The sequence below is a fragment of the Columba livia genome, chromosome 3 (assembly GCF_036013475.1).
Source record: "Columba livia isolate bColLiv1 breed racing homer chromosome 3, bColLiv1.pat.W.v2, whole genome shotgun sequence".
Classification (NCBI taxonomy): domain Eukaryota; kingdom Metazoa; phylum Chordata; class Aves; order Columbiformes; family Columbidae; genus Columba; species Columba livia.
In genome coordinates this window covers 84,863,033-84,887,004 of record NC_088604.1, presented here as the reverse complement: position 1 = coordinate 84,887,004, position 23,972 = coordinate 84,863,033, and the positions used below count along the sequence as shown (strand labels likewise).

At 37.6% G+C, this 23,972-nt stretch overlaps 2 long non-coding RNA genes across 2 annotated transcripts in view; one reads left to right on the top strand and one right to left on the bottom strand.

Annotated features, from left to right (window-relative positions):
* LOC110359796 (uncharacterized) overlaps positions 1-23,972 on the top strand; it is a 38,897-nt gene that overhangs the window by 9,544 nt on the left and 5,381 nt on the right. The window contains exon 3 of the long non-coding RNA XR_010471518.1: positions 22,755-22,825. This is a non-coding gene — a long non-coding RNA (uncharacterized LOC110359796). The remainder of the gene's footprint in view (positions 1-22,754; positions 22,826-23,972) is intronic.
* On the bottom strand, positions 1,364-23,847 carry LOC135579093 (uncharacterized). The gene is made up of 4 exons (XR_010471519.1): positions 22,345-23,847; positions 13,843-13,922; positions 13,107-13,285; positions 1,364-8,347 (listed from the first exon to the last, which is right to left on the bottom strand). It is a non-coding gene; the product is annotated as an uncharacterized LOC135579093 (long non-coding RNA).

The following is a 23,972-nucleotide window of genomic DNA, read 5'->3' as shown; positions in this document are numbered from 1 at the left end:
TGGCAGAACTTAGTGGCCTTGTTGCAAACAGTATTTAATAGCATGTAACACCAGAGGGAAATAATCACGGACATGGAGTGTGCTGGAGAAGTTTGCAGGTTCAATACTTTATTTTTTCCTGTGTAATAAATAAATACTTTCCAATATTTTCGCTAGATAGAAACAGCACAAATGAACTGTAGATTTCAATGTCATCACTTAAGAATCATGGAGGAGTGAATAGAAATGTGGTTTTACGTTAGGACTTTGACTTCCAGGGATGCTGGGTCAAATCCTCAGCAAGGAAAATGTTTAAAATGTTTCATTTTGTCTCCAATAATATGTGAACTAAATGAAAAAGCCTTCTAGTAGGAAGTATTTTCTGCCTGATGAGTAGCAACTGAACACAGGCAAAATGAAGAAAAATTTCTGTTATAAATGTTTTCTCTTCAAGTACCCTTGTCAAAAAATAAGGTTGATCCACTCAGTATTTCTAAACTTCACTGGGTAATTATAATCTTCCCACTGCATTTCTGTATGCTCTTTTGATGTTGGCACAGATTTGCACAGCTGGTCTAGTGAGGGTGGCGATGAAGGTGCTTTTTAGCACCTTTTTAGAGTAGGGAAAGCCAAAGATTGCCAGACACTTCATATGCTGTACTTTACAAAGTACAACTAGTGTTTGGGAGGCAGGAAGTCTCTGTGTGGACCAGGGTTCATTTCACCTACAGATCCATCTTTTTCTTGCCCTACATTGTAATCTCAAAATGCATACCAATACATACTCAATGGTCTCAATGGGTGTGTATAGATATTTATATAAGCTGTAGGCTGAAGAGATGTTAATTTTTTTGTTTCTGTTTTTGTTTTTTGTTTTCTGTTCTTTATCTATTCTCTGTTCTCTAAGGAGACAGAACTAGGAGATTCATTCACTTACTCAGAACCTACACTTCACAATTGCTTCTCAGAAGACTGCAATCTTAATTCTTATTTTAACTAGATTCTAAAATCCCAAATGGTCAGGTCTGGCAGATAAGTTATCTTATAACTTTTAATATAAGTGTAAATGGTAAGCAGTATGAAGAAAACTGGAGTGTCAAGTATTGTAGCAAGTACACAAATGTAGAAGAACACACTCTTAAAGGCTATCAGTCTACAGGTTATTACAACAAGTCCTGTGCTGAAACAAAATTAAAATCCTGCAGAGCTAAGAGAAAACAGGAAAAAGTCAATTATTTCTCATGCATTATGAACACTTGAATAGCAAATTATCTTTCCCTAGTTTCTGACTTCTTTTCTTTTGTCTTGATGGGATTAAGATTGAACGTCTCCAAAAAAAACCAAACAAACAAACAAACAAAAAAAACCAACAACAAAACAAACACACAAAAACAAAAACAAACAAACAAAAAACAAAACAAAACAAGACAAAAAAAAACCACACACAAAAAACACCCACCGTATTTTAATTAATTATGTCTCCTTCCTGGATTTCATAATGAGACATTTACTGGGCATCATTAAATTTGTACACACACTGTAACAGTGCAGTGGAAGGGGATCATCTGTTTTTAAAGCATAGATTTTTACTGACATAAAACCATAGAAGGAATATGTGAATACTTTTGAATATCTTTAAGAAACAAAATATGATAGGCAGTTGTAAGAGTTAGGGAGCAGAGATATATCCACAAGGGTTCACAGGTCAGCTTTATCCCTTTTTTCATGTAACTACCTTCATTTTTCTAATTTCAGTCTAGATGAGACATGCCTTATGTACTTAACTGGGGTCAGACCATGGTATTACACATGGACCATTTCCAACAGGAATCTTTACACTGGCATCCTCTTATAAATCTGGCCCTGATTAAACACAGCTCCTCCCCTCATCCAAACATTCTAAAACAACCAATTCTCCTCTCCCTCCTCAGACTGCTCAACTATCAAAACAGCTTAAAGATAAATATTCACCTGTTTTCCATGATAAAGGATCAAATAGATGATTAGCTGGTCTAAAGAATGCACTTAGCTGTGAGGAGTGGTAACTCTACCATGAAAAGCAACCAACAAATACTAAATTAGTTCCATCTAAAAGCTCAAGTCCCAAAGTTTTGTACTGTACTTGCTGGGCTTTTAGCAAAGCGGAAAAGACTGCAGGTTAACTTTTAATGTGTGCATAAAATGAAAATTGTTTTTGGCCTTTGTACTGCTTTTATTGCAGCTGCATGGCAAATAGAGTTATGTTGATGCTCTTACTAACTAAAGCTTAAATTCTCATAAATATAACACTCCCATAGACAAGAAAACAAGAAGAGTTCACAAGAAAATGGGTATGACTTGCTCACATCTGATGACTGAAATGTTCATTCCTCAGTATTCAGAACTAGAGGTTTTAACAGTAGTTGTAATCATTTGAACAAATGTCTTTGAGAGAGTCTCAAGTCTGACAAATTACACAACTGCAGCATGAAGCTGAAAGTTTTACAGCTACATGGAAACTTAGAAATGAGGACAGGCATCAGTGCAGAGACTGAAAAATGAGTGAAAAAAGAATCAAAATTTTAATGGTGGCACTTTAAAGATGGCTCTCAGGGTTTCTTGGAGAAGAGCTGCATATTCAGCTTAATTTAAATTGCTTAGAAGTGTTTTCCATATACTTTTTTTTTTTTCAAATTTTAATAATACATTACTATGTTATTTAGTAGCATCCTACGTCGCAGAAATGAGAGGTAAGCAGACAAAGAACCACTAGTGAAAGCCCTTTCCTACTACCTGAAAGAGCAATTTTCTGTCACTGGAAATAGTATATTTTTTTCAAAGTATGAAAGTGGACGTGATTTTCCTTCAAATCTAACTGCTTTGGTGGTGTCTCTTGACACACTGTCCCTTCCTTGGTATTTGCAAGCACTTGACTATGAGAGGGTGAGGTGCTATTGGCCACATTTATGCAGTTGAACCAGATTATCAGTTTAGGCCCCTTCCAACTGAAATTCTATTCCATTCCATTCCATTCTATTCTATTCTATTCTATTCTATTCTATTCTATTCTATTCTATTCTATTCTATTCTATTCTATTCATCCCTTTAAGTATCCACTTGGAAAGCTTTGGCTGAGCCTTCTCATGGTGGAGAGGCAGCTGCACCATCCTTCAGACTACATTTAAGTAATAGCAAAAGCTGTAGAATAGCCAATTCGCAGCCATCATTACCATAGTAGATGACAGGCAAATGCCTGGCAAACTTGCATAGGAGGATATCTGCTTCAGGCTTCTTATTCTTACCTCCAAAAGGAAAGGGAAAGGGAAGAACTACCATAGGGAGTAGGCTACTTAGTGCCTATTAGGTAGGCAACTCACATGTTTAATGTACATGGGACCCTCCTCCACCAGTGGAGGAACAGAACTAACAAGGAAATTCACAGGTCCCAGGTGGGACTTATTCCCCTCTAATACCCTGAAAACAGAACAGAACCTGACTGCAAGCTCTGCAGAGGCCACTGCATGATGGCACTTTACAGGATTGAGACATAATATTTTCTTACCCATTAAACAGTGCAGTCTTCTGTACTCATTTTCATTAACAAATCCTGATAAATCTGTTCATTATACAGAAATGTTTATTGTATATCAATAAAGTGAAAAGCTTAAGGAGGGAAGGTGAAACATTTCTTTCAATATCTGTTCTGGAAACAAAGCTTGCAGAAAGTGTCTTTTTTTGAGCTTCCTGTTTTTCAGAATGAAATAGTAAATATGTTCACCACCTTTTTAATCAAAGAAAAACACTTATTTTTCTTTCCATTCAGTAATTAATCATATTCTAGATGAGAGGAAATTAAGAAAAAAAAAAAAGAAAGAAAAAAAAAATAATCCCAAAAACTCTCCACTGCCCTAAAGCAGTCATGCTAAGGGAAGCAAACCAGCTTTCAGAAAAATAAGCTTCTTTGTTCAGGCTTGTTTTGCCTTAGTGAATTCTGGAGAAACACGTATTTTCCCCTAGATATGAAATACTTCCTTTACACTTCCTGATTTCATTCATAATGTGGTCTTTATCACCATCTCAGAAAAACAGAAGGATTAGAAAATAACAAAGCCTGCTTTTTTGGAGGGAAAAGTCTACAAACCATAAAGATGGGATTAAGCTCTGTAAGTGATTCTAAATTTCTCTGCTGTCTAAAAAGGCAGATCAAGGTTTTTCAACAGGTGAAAATTTTTCATACTGAAAGTGAAATATTGCCTTTCTATCCCATTCAAATCCCACCTGTAGCCTTCAGGAAAATTCAGTATTCAACTATTACATCTCTTAATATTTTATTTTCTTCTTGTCTTTAATAAGATCTCTGCCAAGGGTTTTGGAGAGTCCCACTTGAAACTGTAATTTTCTCTCCTCAAAAAATATTTTCATATCTATCAGCTGAAATTAGTGTTCCCCTACAATTTTTCTCAATGAGAAATCTGCTGTGCACACTTATAAAATCGTAGAATTATAGTATCTTTTAGCTTAGAAAAGACCCTTAAGATCATTGAGCCCAACCATAAACCTAACACTGCCAAGTCCATCACCAAACCATGTCCCTAAGCACTACATCTACACATCTTTTAAACACCTCCAAGGATGGTGACTCTACCACTTCCCTGGGCAGCCTGTTCAATGCCTGACAACCCTTTCCATGAATTTTTTTTTCCTAATATCCAATCTTAACTTCCCCTGGTGCAACTTGAGGCCACTTCCTCTTGTCCTATCACTTGCTGTATGGGAGAAGAAACCAACACCCTCCATGCTACAACCACCTTTCAGTTTGTTGTAGAGAGCGATAAGGCCTCCCTAGAGCTTCCTTTTCTCCAGGCTAAACAGCCCCAATTCCCTCATCTGCTCCTCATCAGACTTGCAGTCCAGACACTTCAGCAGCTTCATTGCCCTTCTCTGAACTCACTCCAGCACCTCAATGTCTTTCCTGTAGTGAGGATCCCAAAACTGAGCACAGTATTCAAGACGAGGCCTCACCAGCGTGGAGTACAGGGGGATGATCACTACCATAGTCTTGCTGGCCACACTATTTTTGATTTAAGCCAGGATGCGTTTGGCCTTCTTGGACATCTGGGCACACTGCTGGCTCATATTCAGCCAGCTGTCAACCAACACCTACAGGTCCTTTTCCACCAGGCATCTTTCCAGCCACTCTTCTCCAAACCTGTAGTGTTGCATGGGATTGTTGTGATCCAGCTGCAGGACCTGGCACTTGACCTTGTTGAACCTCATACAACTGACCTCGACCCATCAATCCACCTGATCCAGATCCCTCTATAGAGCCTTCTTACCATCCAGCAGGTCAACACTCTAACCCAACTTGGTATCATATGCAAACTTGCTGAGAGTGTACTCAATCCCCTTGTCCAGATCATTGATAAGGATATTAAACATAACTGGTCCCACTACTGGGGCCTGTGGAACACCATTTATAACCAGCTGCCGATTGGATTTGCCTCTTTTCACCACAACTCTTTGGGACCAGCCATCCAAACAGTTTTTTATCCAGGAAAGGGTATGGCCATCCAAATCATAAGTAGCCAGTTTCTCTAGTGGAATGCTGTGGGAAAGAGTGTCAAATGTTTTACTAAAGTCTAGATAGATGCTATCAACAGCCTTTCCTTCCTCCTCTAGTGGATCAGCTTGTCATAGAAGGAGATCAGGCTGGTCAAGCAGTACATCCCTTTCATAAACTCATGCTGACTGGACCTGGTCACCTGATTGTCCTACTGGATTGCTCCATTGTTTTTGTTTGTTTGTTTGATGCATGGCAACATGGAAATAAGAGAGGTGAAACTGGGGCTTTAAAGAAGGAGACGATCATATTTAATATATGGTCTTTTATCAAGAATTGAGCTGGGAAATCTGACTTGATGAAAACCCCTTTTCTGCTGCAGCACTGACTGGTAGTCACCAGAATCTAATAAAAAGGCTTTCTCCTTTTTAAAGTCCAATCTGAGAAATTACTCAAGATTAAGATTAGGAAAAAATCTATGCTAAGCAAAATTTAGCATAGAGGATTAACTTTAATATCTGTATATGTTCCTGGAGTAAAATAAACAATGATTAATAAGAGATGTGATTTACAAACTGGGATATAAATACATTGAACATTAAACAGCAAAGCCGTGTAGTTCATGCTGCCCAGGGCATTCATGAGTTACTCAAAGCAAGTATAGTTCATGCATGACAGATGTGATTTACCACTCCACTATTTACTTATGTCCATGTATTATAGCAAAGTTGCACACAGTAGAAAGCTAAAGTAGCATGGTGGCGCATCAGTACTTATGAGAATTAGATAGTGAGAAAGAACAGAAAAAGCTTAAATACCATCAGTTTGAGAGATTAATAGGTAGGAGGAATGCTCTGGATAAAATATATAAGAAGCGAAGCAGTGGAGATAAGATTACATGTCTGTACACACCTAGTTAATATATCCCAAGGAAATTCACCCCCATTTGAATCAGTCAGACATGTTGGAAAGAGAGCTTTGAATTAGAAGAAAGACTATGGGGCTCAAAATACATTTGAGAACAATCCTAAATTATTACCCAACTATACCCTGAAGAAGCAGGTTGTGGCTTTGCTCTCCTGTGCCAGCATGATATTGGTGTAACTGTACCAGGGGAATAGCCAGTGCCCTAAAGCTGATTTAATACAGAGCTGTAGCAATCCAATACACTTCAGCCATAAACTTCCTAACTGCTTTTTAATTGTTCCTAATGACTGCTGCTATGATTTGGCATTTCATTTACATTTATGAAAAATGTTAAAAAGGATGATTCATTCCAGTTTCAGGTCATGAGGAAGGAATACAATGTCATTTTTTAATGCTAAATCTGTTTAAGTGGTTTTGCCTAAAAGCAAAGCTTGTGATGTTCACATCTACAAAAGCCTCAACCTCTGCACAAAATACACACTTTTGCATTTGTTAATGTATCAAGACAGCCTCTGGAAACAAGATTTCATGTCCAAATATACCCCTGGTCAAGCATTATAGAAACATTTGTCTTGCCTTATATGCTTATAAAAAGTAGTCACAAAGACTTTCATTCCTCATCCACTTCCCCACAGTTATAAAACTTGTCATTCATAAGTCAGTTAGTTTTTAAATTGCAGCTTCTACTTATTTAATGTTTGAAAGTGCACTTTGTTTACTGGAAATGGCCAAAAGGTCATAACTTGTCTGATTATAGATGCAATACATTTACAATTTCCTTTCCCTTTTTTCAGTGGCTCATACATCTTCCGTAAAGAACTCATTAAACACTCCCAGACCAAAGGCAGTTTATATATTGATGTTAGATAGTCCCAAAGTTGCCAAAAATGGAGGAGGCTAAGCTATTAAAGGTTACACCTCTTATAAGGGTGTGATGACTTACACAAGTATCTGAACAGAAACTTAAGTATCTAGCTTTAGAGCTGAGGGTTGTTTGTTTGTTTGTTTTCCTCTTGTTGTGTTTGTTTGTTTTTAAATATTAACACAAGCTTGCACATGGTAGCTGTTTCTCAAAAACAACTGCAAAAATCTCTTAGTTACATGAAGACAAAATGCTTACCACATACTTTTAAAGACACCCATTTGGAGACTCATTCTGACTCCATAGTAAAAAACACCTCAATTTTCTTTTTTTTTTTTCTGTTTAGTGCCGCTCATTATCATCCTCCTTTTGAAGGACACCCAACAAGGTTATAGCCTTCTTTTCAGGATACTATTTCAGAATAAGAAAAGATATTGTTCTTGTGTTCCTTACAGCTGAATTCTCTTCTCCAGGCAATTTGCTTGATTCTCAGAGGTTCCCCAGTAACGTGGCATTCAGTATCTAATGTCACATCTAACTCTATCTAATCTGTAATCTTATAAAGTAACACAGAAGCCTGTTTTTCTTCCATGCTCAAAATCTTCAACTTCCAGTAAAACAGACAGGCTACTGAGCTAGGTATTCCTCTGCTCTGCCCCAAAGACTGGCATTTTTCCAGTGTTAGTCAAGTCTGCTATGAGTATTAAGGTTCTAGGAGCATACTTTCTACAATGCTCTCCAGCATCTCATCCCCCAGTCTTCATGTACAGACAGGGTTGCCGTGTTCCAGGTTCAAAATCTGGCACTTGCCCTTGTTAAACCTCATACAGCTGGTGATTTCCCAGTTCTCTAATTTGTCCAGATCCCTCTGCAGGGCCTCTCTGCCCTTGAGAGTGTCAACAGGTCCTCCCAATTTTGTGTCATCGGCAAACTTACTTAATATTCCATCAAGTCCTGCATCCATGTTCAGAAATAGCCTTCCATATTGGAAAAATACTGAGTGGCCATGCACAGATTGTGCAAAAAATCTGTGGGAAAGACTGCAGAAATAAATTAATTCTGGTTAGGATAATCTTATTAATAACAATCACATGTAATTTAAATAATCTTAAAGGGGAGGGTGACAAGGGTATTTTCGGGGTAAAACCCTCAGTAGCTGACCTCAGTCAGATTTGCACAGTTCTCCTTGTAGGGGAAGACAGCCATGGTTACACAGGACTTCAAGACCAAAAGCCTTTGGTAAATTACAATTAAAGAAAATAAAGTATGGGTTTCAGTCAATGGTCTGAGAGGAAATCTCAGCTTTTACCTGGAGTTTATTATCTACTCTACTTTTTCTTTCTTTTCTTTTTTTTTTTTTTTCTTTGCTTTTGTGGATCTATGTCTTTTAAACCAATGCAATTACATGATCCTTTGAACAGATTTTCTTTGCAGTCAATTGGTAAAATGAAAGTCCCCTGCAAGAGATGATATAGTAATGCATTCCTCATCACAACAGGTTACAGGGAAAATATAGACAAGCAGTTGCCCTGCTGCTTTAGATATACCAAGCTCACCAGAAGCACCAAACAATCAAATAATAATAAGTCGAAAAATATGCTGTAACAGGCTGTATCTCTGTGTGTGTGGGTAGTCAAATCAATAGTGCCTAGAAAATATCCTATATTGGAAAAACAATGACTGTTTATACACAGATTACGAAACAAAACCACAGGAAGAAGCACAGAAGAAAATTACTTTCTGTTAAGATAATCATATTGATATAAATTATGTTTAATTTGCTTAATCTAAAAATAGGAGGGTAAAAAAAAACAGAGGGGGAGTTCTTTTTCCCATTTAATTGTCTTAATGAAGTCCCTGAAGGTATATGAGAACTATAGATTGGACTGTGTAATTAATTTTAATTAAAGGATCTACCCTTTATGAAAAGATCATTTACTGTTTGTTACTTCTGTCTCCTTCAAGACAATCACTGTGATGAAAAGATTTTATCCATACTGAGGTATGCATTTTCTGAATCTAAAACCTGTTGGTGTCCCTAAATTCCAATGACTTGTCAGGCTGCTCATCAGGTGTGTCCAATTTAGCATGAGAAATTTCAGCTGAAATGCACAAGGAAAATGTATTAAAGAATCTGATTTATAAAATAGGAGAAGGAGAAGGAAGAAGAAGAGGAAAGGGAGGAGGAAAAGGAAACGGAAAAGGAAAAGGAAAAGGAAAAGGAAAAGGAAAAGGAAAAGGAAAAGGAAAAGGAGGAAAATATAATAAGCTTTTCTGGCTTGAAGTCCACAAGTGTTGGCTAACATAAGCAGAAGTTCTGTTATGTGTGAGACTAAGCATATGCTAGGAAAAAGATCCTCCTTTATCCTTAAAAAATGCAAATATACATTTTCTCTAATTTCCTAAGTCTCAGATTTACTACCTTTACTATCTTTTTTTTTTCTTATATGAGACTGTGAATCCAGAATGAAATTCTCAGATCACTGACACAAAGTGGTTGGATCACTTTGACTTTGAAAAACACACCTAATATGAAACTATGAGGAAAGGCAATAGCTGATAATCAGAATTCAGGCACAGAGTAACCGTGCGGAAGATAAGAAAATCTTTATTTTGGCAGGACCATTTTGCTATAAATCTTTTAAGAAACTTAATTCCTTATCCTTTGTAGTAACAGAACAAAATAGGAATTGAGTTTCATCTTGATAAAGTATATCCTGCTTCATTCAGTGTATTTCTAGCAGTATTTTAATTTTCTACCTTGTCAGATTTCTTAATTTAGTCATGGAGTCTGTGATTTTCCTATTATTTTGGTATTAACTTCAAGGAATTTGCCATACAGGAAATATGTTATTGTACTATCAGCGTCTATATATTTGATTATGTTCTGTGTTAAAAAATCTGAGTTAAATCAAAGAATACTTAATAGATGAGTACAACCCTAAAATAAATTATAGGATTCAGTTTTATTATAACAAGAATTCTGACACATTTAGTCACCTCACCTGTGAGGGTCATAATCTGCAGGTTTAGAAACTAATTTGTAACAAAAATTAGTAGAAAATTAAAACTTTTCTCAGTTTTTCTCACACTTTGGTGGGAAGTGTCAGAATGTATTTAATAAGTGTCTCAGTCACAGAAGTCAGAAATGCAATCTGGAAAGGGTAGCTCAGGCAAGGTGCTGTCCCGTGACACAGGGAAGGAAGTAGAAGGTGCAGAATGTAATTTCATTCATGAGCAGAGGTGATTGAGATGTTTTACTTCGAAGGAAGATTTTGAAAAATATTGAAATTATTTTTAATGGACGGTCTGCAAAATCACTAATAGTACCATTATGTCCTTGTGCTTTATATGAATTACTCACTTGGAGTGGTTTTGGTATTAAAAACAATAAGCAGACAAGAAAGAGTGAGAGGGAAACAGAGCAAGAGAAGATACAAGACAGTCTTCAAGGGGTATTTCAGAAAAATTCATTTTAGGGCTTCAGGTTAGTTGTTGCTCCTATGGATGTGGAGCACAGGGAACCAGCAGAGAAGTTATCTTCAGCCTTGTTCATGCCGTCTTGCTTCAGTACTACAAAAAGCTTTGCTTAGGGACAAACATGGTTTACTGAAGTGAAACCAGCTTTATCAAAAGCCTTATGGTGATTAACTTTCAACTGTCTGTGTTTCAGCATCTGCTTTTGGAAAGCAGCTGGGCAGAAACGCAGAGAGGGGTGCAGGCTGCTGGGAAACTTGGAAGGTCCAGGGGCTAAACAACTCCCAGGCCAAGCAGCCCGGGCCAAGCAGCCCCGCCAACTGCTGCTTGGTTTGGGGCAGTAAGTGCTCTGGGGACACAGCTGTCCGTCAGCAGGGTGACGTGTGCCCACACATGCAGACCAGCCTGCAGTGTGGGGTCAAAACACTCTATTGAACAGTAGAAAACACAAGACAAGCCTTCCCTTAAACGGAAAGCCCTCTCTGAGTGAGGTGTACCTGAAAGAAGGATATTGTTTTCCATCGGTGACTGAAAGGCACTGATGAACTTTTCTGTCAGTAATGACAAACCCAGTGACCTTTGTGAAGAGTTGCCAAACCTTTGGAGGAGGAAGAATCCGTTTTACATGTGCAGTTTTCCAAAGTAAATGTGCATTTAATAGACCAGATGCAAGAAAATAGTATAAGCAACTTAGAATAAGTTACCCCAAAATAATATTTACTTGTCTATGAAAAAAAAAGGTATAAAAATATTTTCAGAGGTATCAAGCAGAGAAATTGCCAATTGTGTAGTGCCGAGGGGGATTACCAGTAAGAAGTAACCCATCCACCATGAGCTGTCTCTAGAGTCCTTTGCTTTATGTGTTCATGTAGAGCAGTAGAAATCAAAGTAACATTTCATAGGAATATGCCAAATCCAAACCATTATTCATCGTTTACATTCTGCATGTAAATTGGGTGAGTCACTACGCAAAGTACTACACTGCTGAATTTTCAATATGTCAACTATGTGTTTGCTTTAAACTCTGATAGCAGTTTGGCAAATTCATTACCTTTTTCCTCAGTATTGGCTTTTATGTGCAATTATGGAAGAAGCTGAGAGGCCACGAAGGTTAATTTCAGACTCACTTTCCCAATGAAATTCAACCTTCCGGTGTCCCATCTACCTGCTCTCAGTCCTTCCCCAACATAGAACATTGTTAAGGGCCACCCTGAGATGTCATTTTTCATACCAATTTTTTCCTCTGTCTGGGTCAGTTAACAGTGTTACTTCCATACACAGAGACTTCGTATGGGACCACAAGTCATTTCAGGCTTTTTGTCACACACTTCATTCACAGCCTGAGCTTCAAAATTTCTCACACAGTCTAACTGGCCTGACGGTGTGCTCTCAGGGTCTTTTCCAGCCAGAGCACAATTTCAGTCTTATTTGTCTTGCAGGACTCTTCTCCTAAGAGCTGAATAACAGCTATTGAAATAAAAATCCCGAAGTCTAATGAGGTGTCTTTTTATTTTTTCGGGGAAGACATTTCTCAAGAGTAAGATTTGTTGGAAACATGACAGGTTTCTAGCTTAAAGTTGTTGGGTTTTGCCTCATGCCAGTTTTCTCTGGCAAGTCATTGTGATACTGATGCATACAGTGTGTCTGCACCTGAACCATGTTGTATATGGGTGGATTTGATCAACAAAGCCAGAGACCCTGCTCATTTCAGCAGAGTAGCAAGCCTGCAGAGCTGTATAGATAACACAGGGATCAATTCCCTGGATACTGCTTGTATTTTTCAAAGTAACGTATGAAGGCACATGCCTGAAAGATTTTCTTGCTGACCCTTCCAGGGGGTGGGGGAGTCTCAGCCTGCTTGGCGGGGTTTGAAATGCTCTACAATGAAGTTGGCCGGAGTTTTTTATCAAAGTTGTTTTCTACCTGCATATGTACTTGGAGCATTACTCCTTTGTAGTGGTTGGACGTCACCATTCTTTTCTTCCTGATACATTTCACGTATGTGTTGAAAGCTGCAGGTTTTCCCTGCTTTATGCACTCCCTGAGAACTAGGCAGGCAAATGGGGGCTTCTTCTGGTGCCATCACAAGCTGGTTTTTTTAAAGGACCTGGACAGAGGAGTCCTTACAGAAGGTGAGATAACTATTCTGGCAACCATGAGAGTGACATGAAAGTCACACGCTCTGTTGCCACTTGTCAAAGATATGACTTCATTGCTGACTCAGCTTTGTGATACATTAAATTAAATGTGCATTGACTGCAAACGGGCAGTGATGGTGAAACGCTTTATGGGATGGTGAAGCAAGGTTTGATGAGACCTTACCTGTTACCACAGGGGAGTCTGGGTGTCCTTGCTGTTCCCTGGTGCTCTTCCTTGGTGGGACTCTTTGTCTCTGCTCCCTTTTCTCCAATACCCTCTCCTCCACTGACCTCCACTGGCTTTGCTGGGCTCTGTGGAACTAATTCAGCCCAGGGCTTCCATCTTCCCTCACCTCGCACATCCTGCTGTGTGTTACAGAAAAAAAAAAAGAAAAAAGCCTCAATCTAGTTTTATGTTACCATTCACTTCAATGCAAATAATACATTATTTGTTACAGAGTCAGTGTGTTCTCATTTCTTTGTTTGCCATCTTAGCAGTCTGTATAGTTTTGAGAATCTGGGATGAAAATGGAGCCAGTTTATATTTTCCAATTTATTTAACATTTTTCCACAAAAACACTTAGATTCTTAATCTGTCTTAAAAAAGGTTTTAAATTACTTCTGGTATGGCAATATAGTTTATTTCTACCACACTGCTCATCTTTCCTGTCTTTATATTCTTTCAGTAGAACAGCCACAGCCATGTTTGGGGTCAAAATAGGAATTAAAGAGGTCCACAGTTTCCCTTTATGAACTTTTGCTTCAAGAAATCTAAGATTTAGCTCATATTTACTTGGTTACAAAATATCTGGTCTCAATTAGTTGTTTATCTTTCACACTATTCTCTTATCCCACCTCTTTTCTGCAACTGTGGATGTTTTATCGTTGGCGATAAACAAAGCATGTGTAAGTGATATTACCTATGTGCCTTGTACAGTCTTCAAGGATTTAAAGCACTAGAAACAAAGCATAGTTCTGTGCTTTCCAGGTAGTCTTTTATCTGCAACAAATAAATAAAAGGTTGATCAACAAGATGTTCTTTCATATTTTCCTTTTCTGTCTCAGGAAAATGTAAGTTGCCATCCAGACACTCAGCTGCATGGTTAAATAAAACTGCTTCTAGTTTTATTTAAAAGTGTTGTATTTTTTTCACGAGATATGAAGTTGTACATTTTGGGCTCTATCTGATTTACGTTGAAATAAAAAATTCAGCCTCTTTCATCTGAGAGTGACCAAGTGTCCCTATATCACAGTGCTAATTAGAGCAGGATGAATTCTTCAAACTAAACAAACTTGTGAAAGGCATTTAAAAACTTAGTGCTACATTATTTTTTTCTTTGTGAAATAATGAGTTTGAGAGCTGTTTTAAACCTCTTTCTCCCCATTAATACCTTTCTAGATAACTGTTCATGAAATAGTCTTCAATGTTTTAAAGTAGATGGCTACACCTTTCTCTACTGCAAAATTCATATGTATGTGGGATAGAGAAATTTTGGTAGCAAATACTAATTTTTCAAGTACTGGATATTCCTTTTTTTTTAAGAAAAAAAAAAATGCTCAGAATCCTGAAACATGCGACAGATGAAAATCTAATTTTGTACTGAATGGAATTTTAATGTCACTGCAAATAATGTAATTTTTTACCCTTAATTTTAAGTAATATATTTAGCATATATATGTACATAAAATTTTTCCAAGCCACAGAGCAAAATGAACTTAAAAAAAGGGAGGTTTCTGATCCTACTGTAGAAGAAAAGGAGAATATACAGTGTGGCAAGCACAAACGTGCAATACAATTTCATTCTGGTACAATTCTATATAAAGCTTTCAGTTGCATCATTTTGCATTTCTTTGTAGTCTGCTTTTGTTGAGGGTAGTAACTGGTTCACATGAGCATATTTCCAGGAAGGTGGGAGTGTAATTAAAAAGAAACATTAAATGAGCAACCTTGACAAAATATGTTGTCTTGTCATTGAAAGACTGTGGGAAGTGAGAACGATCACAGCAGATATTTCAAATATATCCACCAAATGTACTAGTGTGCATCCTTCTGTCACACTAGTGCCGTGATTATTGGTCCCACTGTGTGGCCATTGCCCGTTCTGCCTTCTCTCCCTGGGCATCCTGTCCTGAATCACGTGTTTCAGTTCACAGAGGTATAAAGAATTCACATACCAAAGAAGCAATCAAAGCAGCGAACTCTCAAAATGCCTTTTTGTTCTCTTAAAAAAAAAAAAAAAAAAGGCTAGTTGTGTAGGCCTGTTTCTCTTTCTTTGTTTCTGGCAACATTAATTCCAAATTTAGACAGAAGATGAGTTCCCAAAAGAGCAGGATACAAGTCTTCCTGGCTAGCATCCCTCAACCCCACAGCTCTGAGAGGCATGTGGACCTGAATTCAGAGACTTGAAAGGTTGGTATCTGGATGACATAAATTCAATCCACCTTTGGCAAAGCTAACTCTAATATTTCGCTAGAGGAAGCCTGTGTAGCAGTGCTGCAAATCCCTTATTAGATGGTTACCCAGAGTTTTGAGTTCACATGTCTGTGGGAGAGCATCTGGAAATTCAGAAACCACCTTCCTCCCTTCATCCCTTCTTTCTCCTCCTCTGCTCCCCTGGTTCCCAGCAACTTGTTCCCACAGTGTGGTCCTGGCAGCCTTGTGGACCCAAAACCTGAGACGGCAGCGCAACCAGGCTGCCCCACAGTTCCAACGCTGTCACAGTCCCATAGCTGTAGACAGAGGCTGGATGCCCAGGAGAGAAGGGCAGAGACTCAACAGAAAATAGGCAAGACATGAAACCTCATTTGATCAGAAGATTCATCAAAACCAATATAGCTTGGGATGGTATTTGACAAGTCAGCCCTTAAAAATGAAGATTTCCCAGGTAATTTTCTTTTACCCCAGCCTGTTCTAATTTGCTGCACTGTGTTTTTGAAGGATAAGTCAGCTGGAAAATCTCAAAAAAAGTAGGTTCCTGAAGAGACATCTTGGTGCCCTAACTCCTTGCAAATTAAGTGCAACTGAGTGAACTCAGTCAGACAGGTCTTCTCTAAGCATCAGCAATGCTATAACAGTAAGGGCAAGCATAAAACTGTCATCACTGTGGCTGTGCCTGATGAATATTCTGGGAGGGGAAAAGGGTACTTTTTAAAGGTTTTCTGTATATCTAACCTTGTAGTTACTTGATCATTTGTGAAAAGAGCAAACCACTGTTGACATTCATCCACAGAGAAAAGTTTAAATTTTGCACACTTCCGCACCCATTATAGCTCAACCAAAGTTCAAGCTCTCAAGATCATCCTTCTATGTAACTCAGTCAAGAAAATCCTTTTTTTTCTTGCTCTTTATGTTGTTGTTGGTGGTGGTGGTTGTTTTTTTTAAATAGAGCTCAAAATTTGTCTAGTAAATATGGCTACAGGCATGAATTAAGATAGCAATTTTAACTTTCTCTTGCTTGAGAAAAAAAGTGTGGAGATGGGAAAGACTGAATGGAAGACCTAAAGTGGATGAATCTGCCAAAACATAAGAAAATAGATACTTGTGAGACTAGGTCTTTTCACTTAACATGATCTTTAAGTAACAACACTTGACATATTAAGCAAAAACATCGCTGCTATATAATTCATAAGTACATTAAAAAACAGTGGATTATATTTTCAAAAGTAGTCAGCAAATCTTATCTTGGCTTTTACATATGGATCCTTCTTTTCAAAAAGCAACACATTAAGACTTCAAAAAATTTTAGCACTTTAGAAGGCATTGTCTACAGTATATTTTTCTGTGTTGTATTCTTCTTATTTTTGTTAGTGCAAAAGGTATTTAATGACAACCAGAAAAAAAAAATAATATAAATGTAAAGATTTACCCTATCATAAATGAAGTTGATTTATGGCAGAAAATTAAGTTATAAAATAGAGATTGATTAAATATCTTTGTAATATCTGACAAATGCAAAACTGGTATAAAAGCAAAGGAGAGGTAAGAAGTGCTTGAGATACTATAGCAAGCTACAAAATAAAATCCAGCGAAGTATTATTTAAAACTAGGTTTTGTGGAAATTATCTTAATAATGCAAACTGATTAGACTGAGAAATAGCATCCTAGCGGAAGTAAGAGAAACCCTGATAAAGCACTGGAGAACTTACTGAAGAGACCAGTCCCACCTTGCCAATATGATAGTCAAGCTTTGCCGGTAGTTATCTTTCTGTCTCTCCACAGCTTTTGTGATCCTGCTTCCTGTGAGCCTTTGATATCTTTGATGAATTGATGTTTCTTACCAAGTACAATTTTAAAGGATTCTAAAGTTTCATCGTTCTGCCTTTAACATCTGCACAATTGTTGTCCACCTGACCAAATGCATCTCTAGCTGACTATTTTTTCAAAAAGCACTGAGCTGGAGTCTGCTATCTGGACCAGCAGACACACTTGTACCTTGGGAGAGGCTCTCTCAGGAGCATCCTTAATGGTTCTTTTACTCACGATCCTGACTCTATGGAGTAGTGGTTGTGGGGGCCATCTTCCCCACAAGATGCACATCTTCCAGTTCTATAATTTCATGTTGTGGGGTTTGAGGGTGAATAGAATGAACAGAAAGTCAGAATGTTGCCACACTGAATACTTCAATTCTTCCCTAGACAAAATCATAACAGAAAGCATCCAGGGAATGGCTTTTCGACATGGAGTGATGGGACACTTCACTATTCACCATGACTGCCCCAGGTGAACACAAATGCTTGCTGTCCATTGCAAGTCTTCTTAGCAAGGAAAGGTTGCAAGCTAGTTATGTTAAAGAAACTACCAGGAAACAACAGCTAACTTCAGTGAAAAGGCAAATATATGGAGTCATGATTGCTCAAAGTGAAAATAATTACCTTGTACTTTGCTATAAATCAGCACTGACTGCAGGAAGCAAAATAACAGGGTAAATAATATGTCCCAAAAAAAGGAAGTAAAAGAGGAAAAAAACATATTTAATAATATAGGATTAAATCTATCATGACTTGAGAAGAGATACATTCAACAGAATAAATAGGAATAAGGTTAACTACATGTTTTCTCCTCTCAGAAATCAAAAACTGAAGGCATGAATAAAATTCTATTAGGACTGAAACATTTTCATTTATTTGAACAAACTTTGTGCTAGGCTTTTACAGCATCAAATAAAAACAAAGACATTGTGGACATTTAACTTTGTCTCCTTGGTTAAGGCTTCCACCAGCTTCTTTATTTCATATAACCTTTAATGCCTGAATATACCCAGAATTCTTTTGGAGGTAAAACTCCTTTTAAAATCTCTCCCGAGAAATAGTTATTTTATGGTTACCAGTCATTAAAAATTTATGCTGGTTGTGGCCCCTTCATAGTCTTGCTGTTGCAATGTTTGCAACTGGACTTTCACTGGGGGCTTCATTTTATACTACTCCAATACTCTAATGCTAGTAGTCACTGGAGAAAAAAAAAAAGGTATTTTGGGGAGGATTTTCCCAAGAGAAGCCTCTGATTAGAGATTTCTAACTTCAGTAAAATTATCCAGTAATATTTTCTTAACTGAAAAATAAGGTTTTCTTTTTTATTGGATTCCTAGTTTTGACAGTTTGAGAACAGTAACTTATTATGGGAATTGCTCTCACCCCACATTTTTATGAGATTGCTTGTGATCACTTTCTCTCAATTTAAAGAATAGGACTATGAGATCCTTTTAAAATTACTTCATCCAAGGTGAAGATAGAAAAAAATGAAAAGGATTAAGTTTTTCTACTATAAGAAAAGGGAGATCAAACTTTTATTCCACATTGACAAATTGTTAATAGCAGGGTAACATAAAAAAGAACATAGAGGGTGTTTGAAAATAATTAGGGGTCTTTGTTAATATTTCAATATTGATATATCTTTTTTTTTACATAAAAACTACTTTCAAAAAGCTTCAAAATATCAGACCAAAACAGTCCTTATAGATAGACAACATTTTTGAACATTAAATGTGAAAGAAAAAAAATGAGCCTGAATCCTCTTTGGTAATTTGACAAGCTAAAGTACTAAATCTTAAAAAGATTTCTTTCTCAACATGTAAAGCTTAATTTGCAAGGGATAAGATTCAAAGCTAATTTTCAGAACCCAAACTTAAAATATTTTAAATCTCTTGCAAATACTCCATCTCTAAGACAGCATTTGCAGCTGCAGCAGCAGCCCCTGAGGTGCTGCAGGCCCTACAAAGCCCAGCTGGGTTGGGGAGCACAGGGCAAACCCTCCCTTTTAGACATCTCACAATGCTGCCCCCACCTCCCCTCCCTCCTTTGTACCCAGTGCTGGCTCTTGCACTTGGTTTGGCCTCTTTGTTTTGGAGCTCAGCTCAGGAACAGAGGGGAGCAAGGTGTTTATGTTTTTTATGCTTTTAAAGATGAGAAATGAAGGTGGAATTTCAGTGGCCTTGGGCACTCCAGCAGCTATGCCTGCATTACATCCCGTTGCATCCCCAACCTCCCTCTTTTCCTCCATCTTCAAAAGTTCAGCCAGTGTCTGGGAACTGTGGAGGAAAATAGACTGATTTAACTGAGTCCTTTGGCTGCTAGTAAGAACAGATCCCTTTTTCTATTTGCTTGTTGTTCCTTTTTTATCATCTCTACATTACGCTTGTTTGAGGTGCATTTTGCAGCACTGTCTTTAGTTCTGCATGCCCTGATTTGAACATTGCTGACATAGGCAATGGCACCCATTACAGGAGCTGCTCAACACTTCCCATTCTCTGGATCTGTTTTCCATTGCTCATGGAAAATCATAAAAATTTCAGATTTAAGCTGAACTTCCCATGCTTGGTATCTGCCTCAGGCTGTGTTTTGTTTTAATCTTCTTCTTTAAGTATTTCAGCCAAAATAAAGTGTCTGTTTCCAAGAAACAAAATTTTTAAGGAAAAAATACATTGTTTTGTTCACATTAAAAAAAAAAAAAAGCCAACAAAAACCTCAAAAGAACAACTGAAAATCCAAACCAAATTATTTTGTTGAAGTTATATTATGTCCACGCTGGAAAAGCAAGCAGACAAGCAAACAAAACACTACGCAAATGTGAGAACAGACTTTGCTTGTAACTATTTTGCTGAAGTTAAAGCTTTACTGTATTTTGGAGGAATGTCAGGCATGCTTGTCTTTCTACATTTTGTGGGGTGGATCCAAACCTTGGCAGGAGGTGAGTGTGCCTGCCATGGGCTGTGGGGGATGCAGCTCCGTGTGGCCTAGACAAGCCTTGCAGCATGAAGACAATGTCTGCTGGGCACCACAGCACTGGGGAGGAGGGTGGAGGAGCAGACTCCTGCTGAAAGTAGAGGTATGGTTTAATTTATTAGAAAAACAACACTGGAATAATATAAAGTTGTTCTGATGGGGCACATCACACATAAATACAGACTAAAATATGGGGTTGTAATGACAAATTCTCAAAAATTAGAAGTGGTCCTAACAAAGGCAGCTTGTACATCCCTAATGCAGCGCCTTTGCACATACAGGTTCTTTGATGTAAGCAGTATCACATCCAGCTGCAATAATGTGACAAAATCCATTCAGTTGTCCCAGGGCTCTGGCAAGATTACCAGCCCCAAGGATCTCTAAGAAAATTATAATGCTGAAGTAGAGTGAATTCTCCACTTGAAGACAAGGAACAAAATTTATCATTTTCAGTGGATTCAACTGGCTGACTGAAAAATCCTACTCTGCATGCCTTAGAGCAGTGGTAAGTGACAAAGAAGATGCTCAAGCTACTGCTTCCTGAGAAAGCAAAAAAGAGATCTAGTTTCAGTTCCCATCTCCTCAGTCATGAACAGTAGGGGATTCTAACTGCATGGTGCTAATTAAAGAACTGGACCTCAGCTGTAGTTTCAGACTTTGGGGATTCCTTCGTCATATGGATCAGTTGTTGCTGAGTTGCCCAGGTTGTTGCTTTTTTTCACTGTGCTTTCTGTTGGCTTTTCAGACTCTTTGATCCAAATCTTCAGCTGGTGTAAATTGTCTCTGCTCCCTAGGGACTTAGTTTTTAAAGATGAAAGAAAAATGCTATTTAAAAGCACTGCTTTGTCATTTTGACTGTGATATGAATAAAAATGGATGCTACTTGCAGTATACAACTGCTTGCCTTAATAACAAAGTCACAAATGTATTGAAGGGACCCTGTATAGAACCAGTTCCAGAAGTGAAAAGATAACCCTGGCAGAAAGGTTCATGGCAATTAGATTGAAAATGGTCATCACAAGAACAATTAATGTGTTCTTTTGCTGCTCTTCAATTATGATTGAACAAGAACAACTCTGGCATTTTATATTGGGGCTTTACTCATAACAAGAATTATCTGATCAGATACAGCTACTGACACAGTGCAGAAGTGAATGTAGTGTGGATGGGTTAATCTCAACACCTATGTCAGATTAAGCTGGAATCCCTTTTCCTCATCATGGTGCAAATGGAGTCCTTAACAGTGGTGTAACAGCATGTTTCTCTCTGTTACACATGAAAACGTGCTGTGAATAATTTTTTGTAGGTAATAAAACAAACAAACAAACAAAACAAAACAAAACAAAAACCAGCAACATTTTACTGTACAGTTTCTGGCAGAATTGTTTACTTATTTGAAGGCACAGTCACTAATCTTTTTTTCCTTTGGTGTAACTTTTGTAATTTGCTATATACCTTCAATGTGCCAAGGCAGTTAGGACTAGCAATATTAGGCGTACAAACACACTTGCAAATCCAAAGGGGATGGGTGATGCAGGATATTAAAATTTAGGATATTAAAAAGCCTGCTTCCTGTGGCCTAGGGTGTTGCAGATTTACCAGATTCCCACTTAGAATACTTTTAGGAAATTTCCATTCTGTGGGAAATGTATAGTCCAAATGGGTGTCCTTAGAGATACTTGGTTTATCAGTTTAAAGATATGTGTCAGACTTCTGTCTTTATCCCCACATTTCACCGTCCATAGCTTTGCTCTGCCAGGCACTGTGTGCTATGAATCCTTCTTCAGTAGTAAGGGCTCCAGTTCTTTCAAAGGCTCCAAAATAACTTTTTGTTTAATTAAAAATAAAAGTTTCTACCTCCACCTGGATTCTTGATGTAAAACAGCACTCATAGGGCTTTCTGGCACTGTCCCCACCTCAGTCCCCACCCTCTTCTCCTTTTAGTCTAACTCACTGCCTTGGGGAGTTCCTCCTGGAGCCATGCCATCAGCTCTTTCTGCAGCAGGAACACATGGCTAACCAGCAAAGAACTATTGGAGAGGGAAAGCTTGCTCTGATACATCCCAATGATGGGGAAAATGAGAATGTCGTCAGCAGCTTTGCTAAGGTCTAAATGATGAGTGAGAAATCCAAAGAGAGGATGAACAGGTGCAGGTAGACTAACAGCAAACTCAACATTTCCATGAAACACATTTTTTCCTCACCTGAGGTCACAGAGAGTCCTCTTTTGAACAGGTATCTGATACACCTTGTGAGCTGGAACTAGTCAAAAAGAAAAATTATATACCAATCATGCTGACAGAGTTGCAAACACACAGTACACCTCTATTCCCAGTGGAGCTTTTCCTGGCTTAGAAATTCTCTAGAAAGGGATTTAACCAAAGCTGAGGACCTTTCAATAATCAGAATTAAATGTTATATCAGTTGTTAGTTAAAAACATTTCAGTACATAATATTTGCATATTTATGCTAAAAATTATGCTAAAATACAAATTTTCCTAGGCACAGGAGGCAGAATCCAAGATTTCCAACTGCTTCTATGTGTCTTCTACTATTGGTCTTTATCTTTCTTGCTCTCCCTTCAGTTCAGTGACATTTATCTTTCTTGGCCTAGGCACAATATGGAAGGAGAGCATTCTCCCACCTTGCAGTGTCATGGCTGGTGAGCTCAGAAGATCTGGAGAGGTAGGTAGGAGCCCTACAAGTGTCTTCACAACCTGAGCATATGTGGTTATAATTTTATTATCAATGTGTGAACTTAATGCTCTTTTTGAAACAAGCAAACAAACCAAAACCCCACCTCTATACCAAAATATACTGGAGAATGTAAATTACAGATTCTAGGTATCTTGTGCTTTGGATCATAGAATTTCTTACTATGTCACAAATTTTCCATTTGAACCCCATATAGAAACAGTGGCTTCTTCATAATAGACTGATCCAAACTGAAGTTCATGTTCATTTAATTTATATATTCGCTTCTGTGCAGAATGAATCAACACATCCCCTTGTATTCCAAATAGAGAGTCTTACATTAGAAACCAATAATAAAGTACATCTGGGAAGATTTAGCCACTCAAGATTTAGCCACAAATTATGCCTTGGCATAATTTGAATAAATATCAAAAAACTGAGCATTCTTGAATTTAATGGAAAATGTGTATTTCCATTACATAAAATCAGTACTTCCCAGTCATCCTATTGCATTAGTAAAGTCCCTTCTAGGTAGGAAGTTTTTTTATTAAAGAGCTATTTAAATAGGTAAAACAGTTGTGCTTATATCGTGTTAGTTAACCACTTCCTACATATAAAATGAGGAATATCTTTCATATACAGTGCCTGGATTACATTATTACAGAAGTATTAAAAAAAAAATATTATTATGTTACTAAATGTATTTAAAAAAAAATTCCAGTAAAAAGTACCAAAGAAAACCTTCTTTAAGAGGCATTTCTCTCTGCTTTATTTGGAAAGATTGACTTCTGCATATTCCATTTTATTTCCACTATCCTAACACATAAGAAAATGTATCTATTATTTTAAGTTTAGTTATCCATAAATTAGTTCTCTAAGGAGCAGCTAGAAGCCTTAAAATATCATGTTTTAAAATTATCTTCACTTTCTGCTGTTATCCCAGAAATAATATCATATTAAACCTGTTTTTCAAGTATCCATTAGAATCAGAATGTTAAGTGAGTCATTCTTTCAACATAATGGGAAGATTTGGTTACTTTTGTTTGTTGAAATTATAATTATTTGCATAGACAACCCTATGACTAGTAGTTCAAGAAAAAAGATTTAAGACGTGATGGTGATTTGAGACAGACTGATT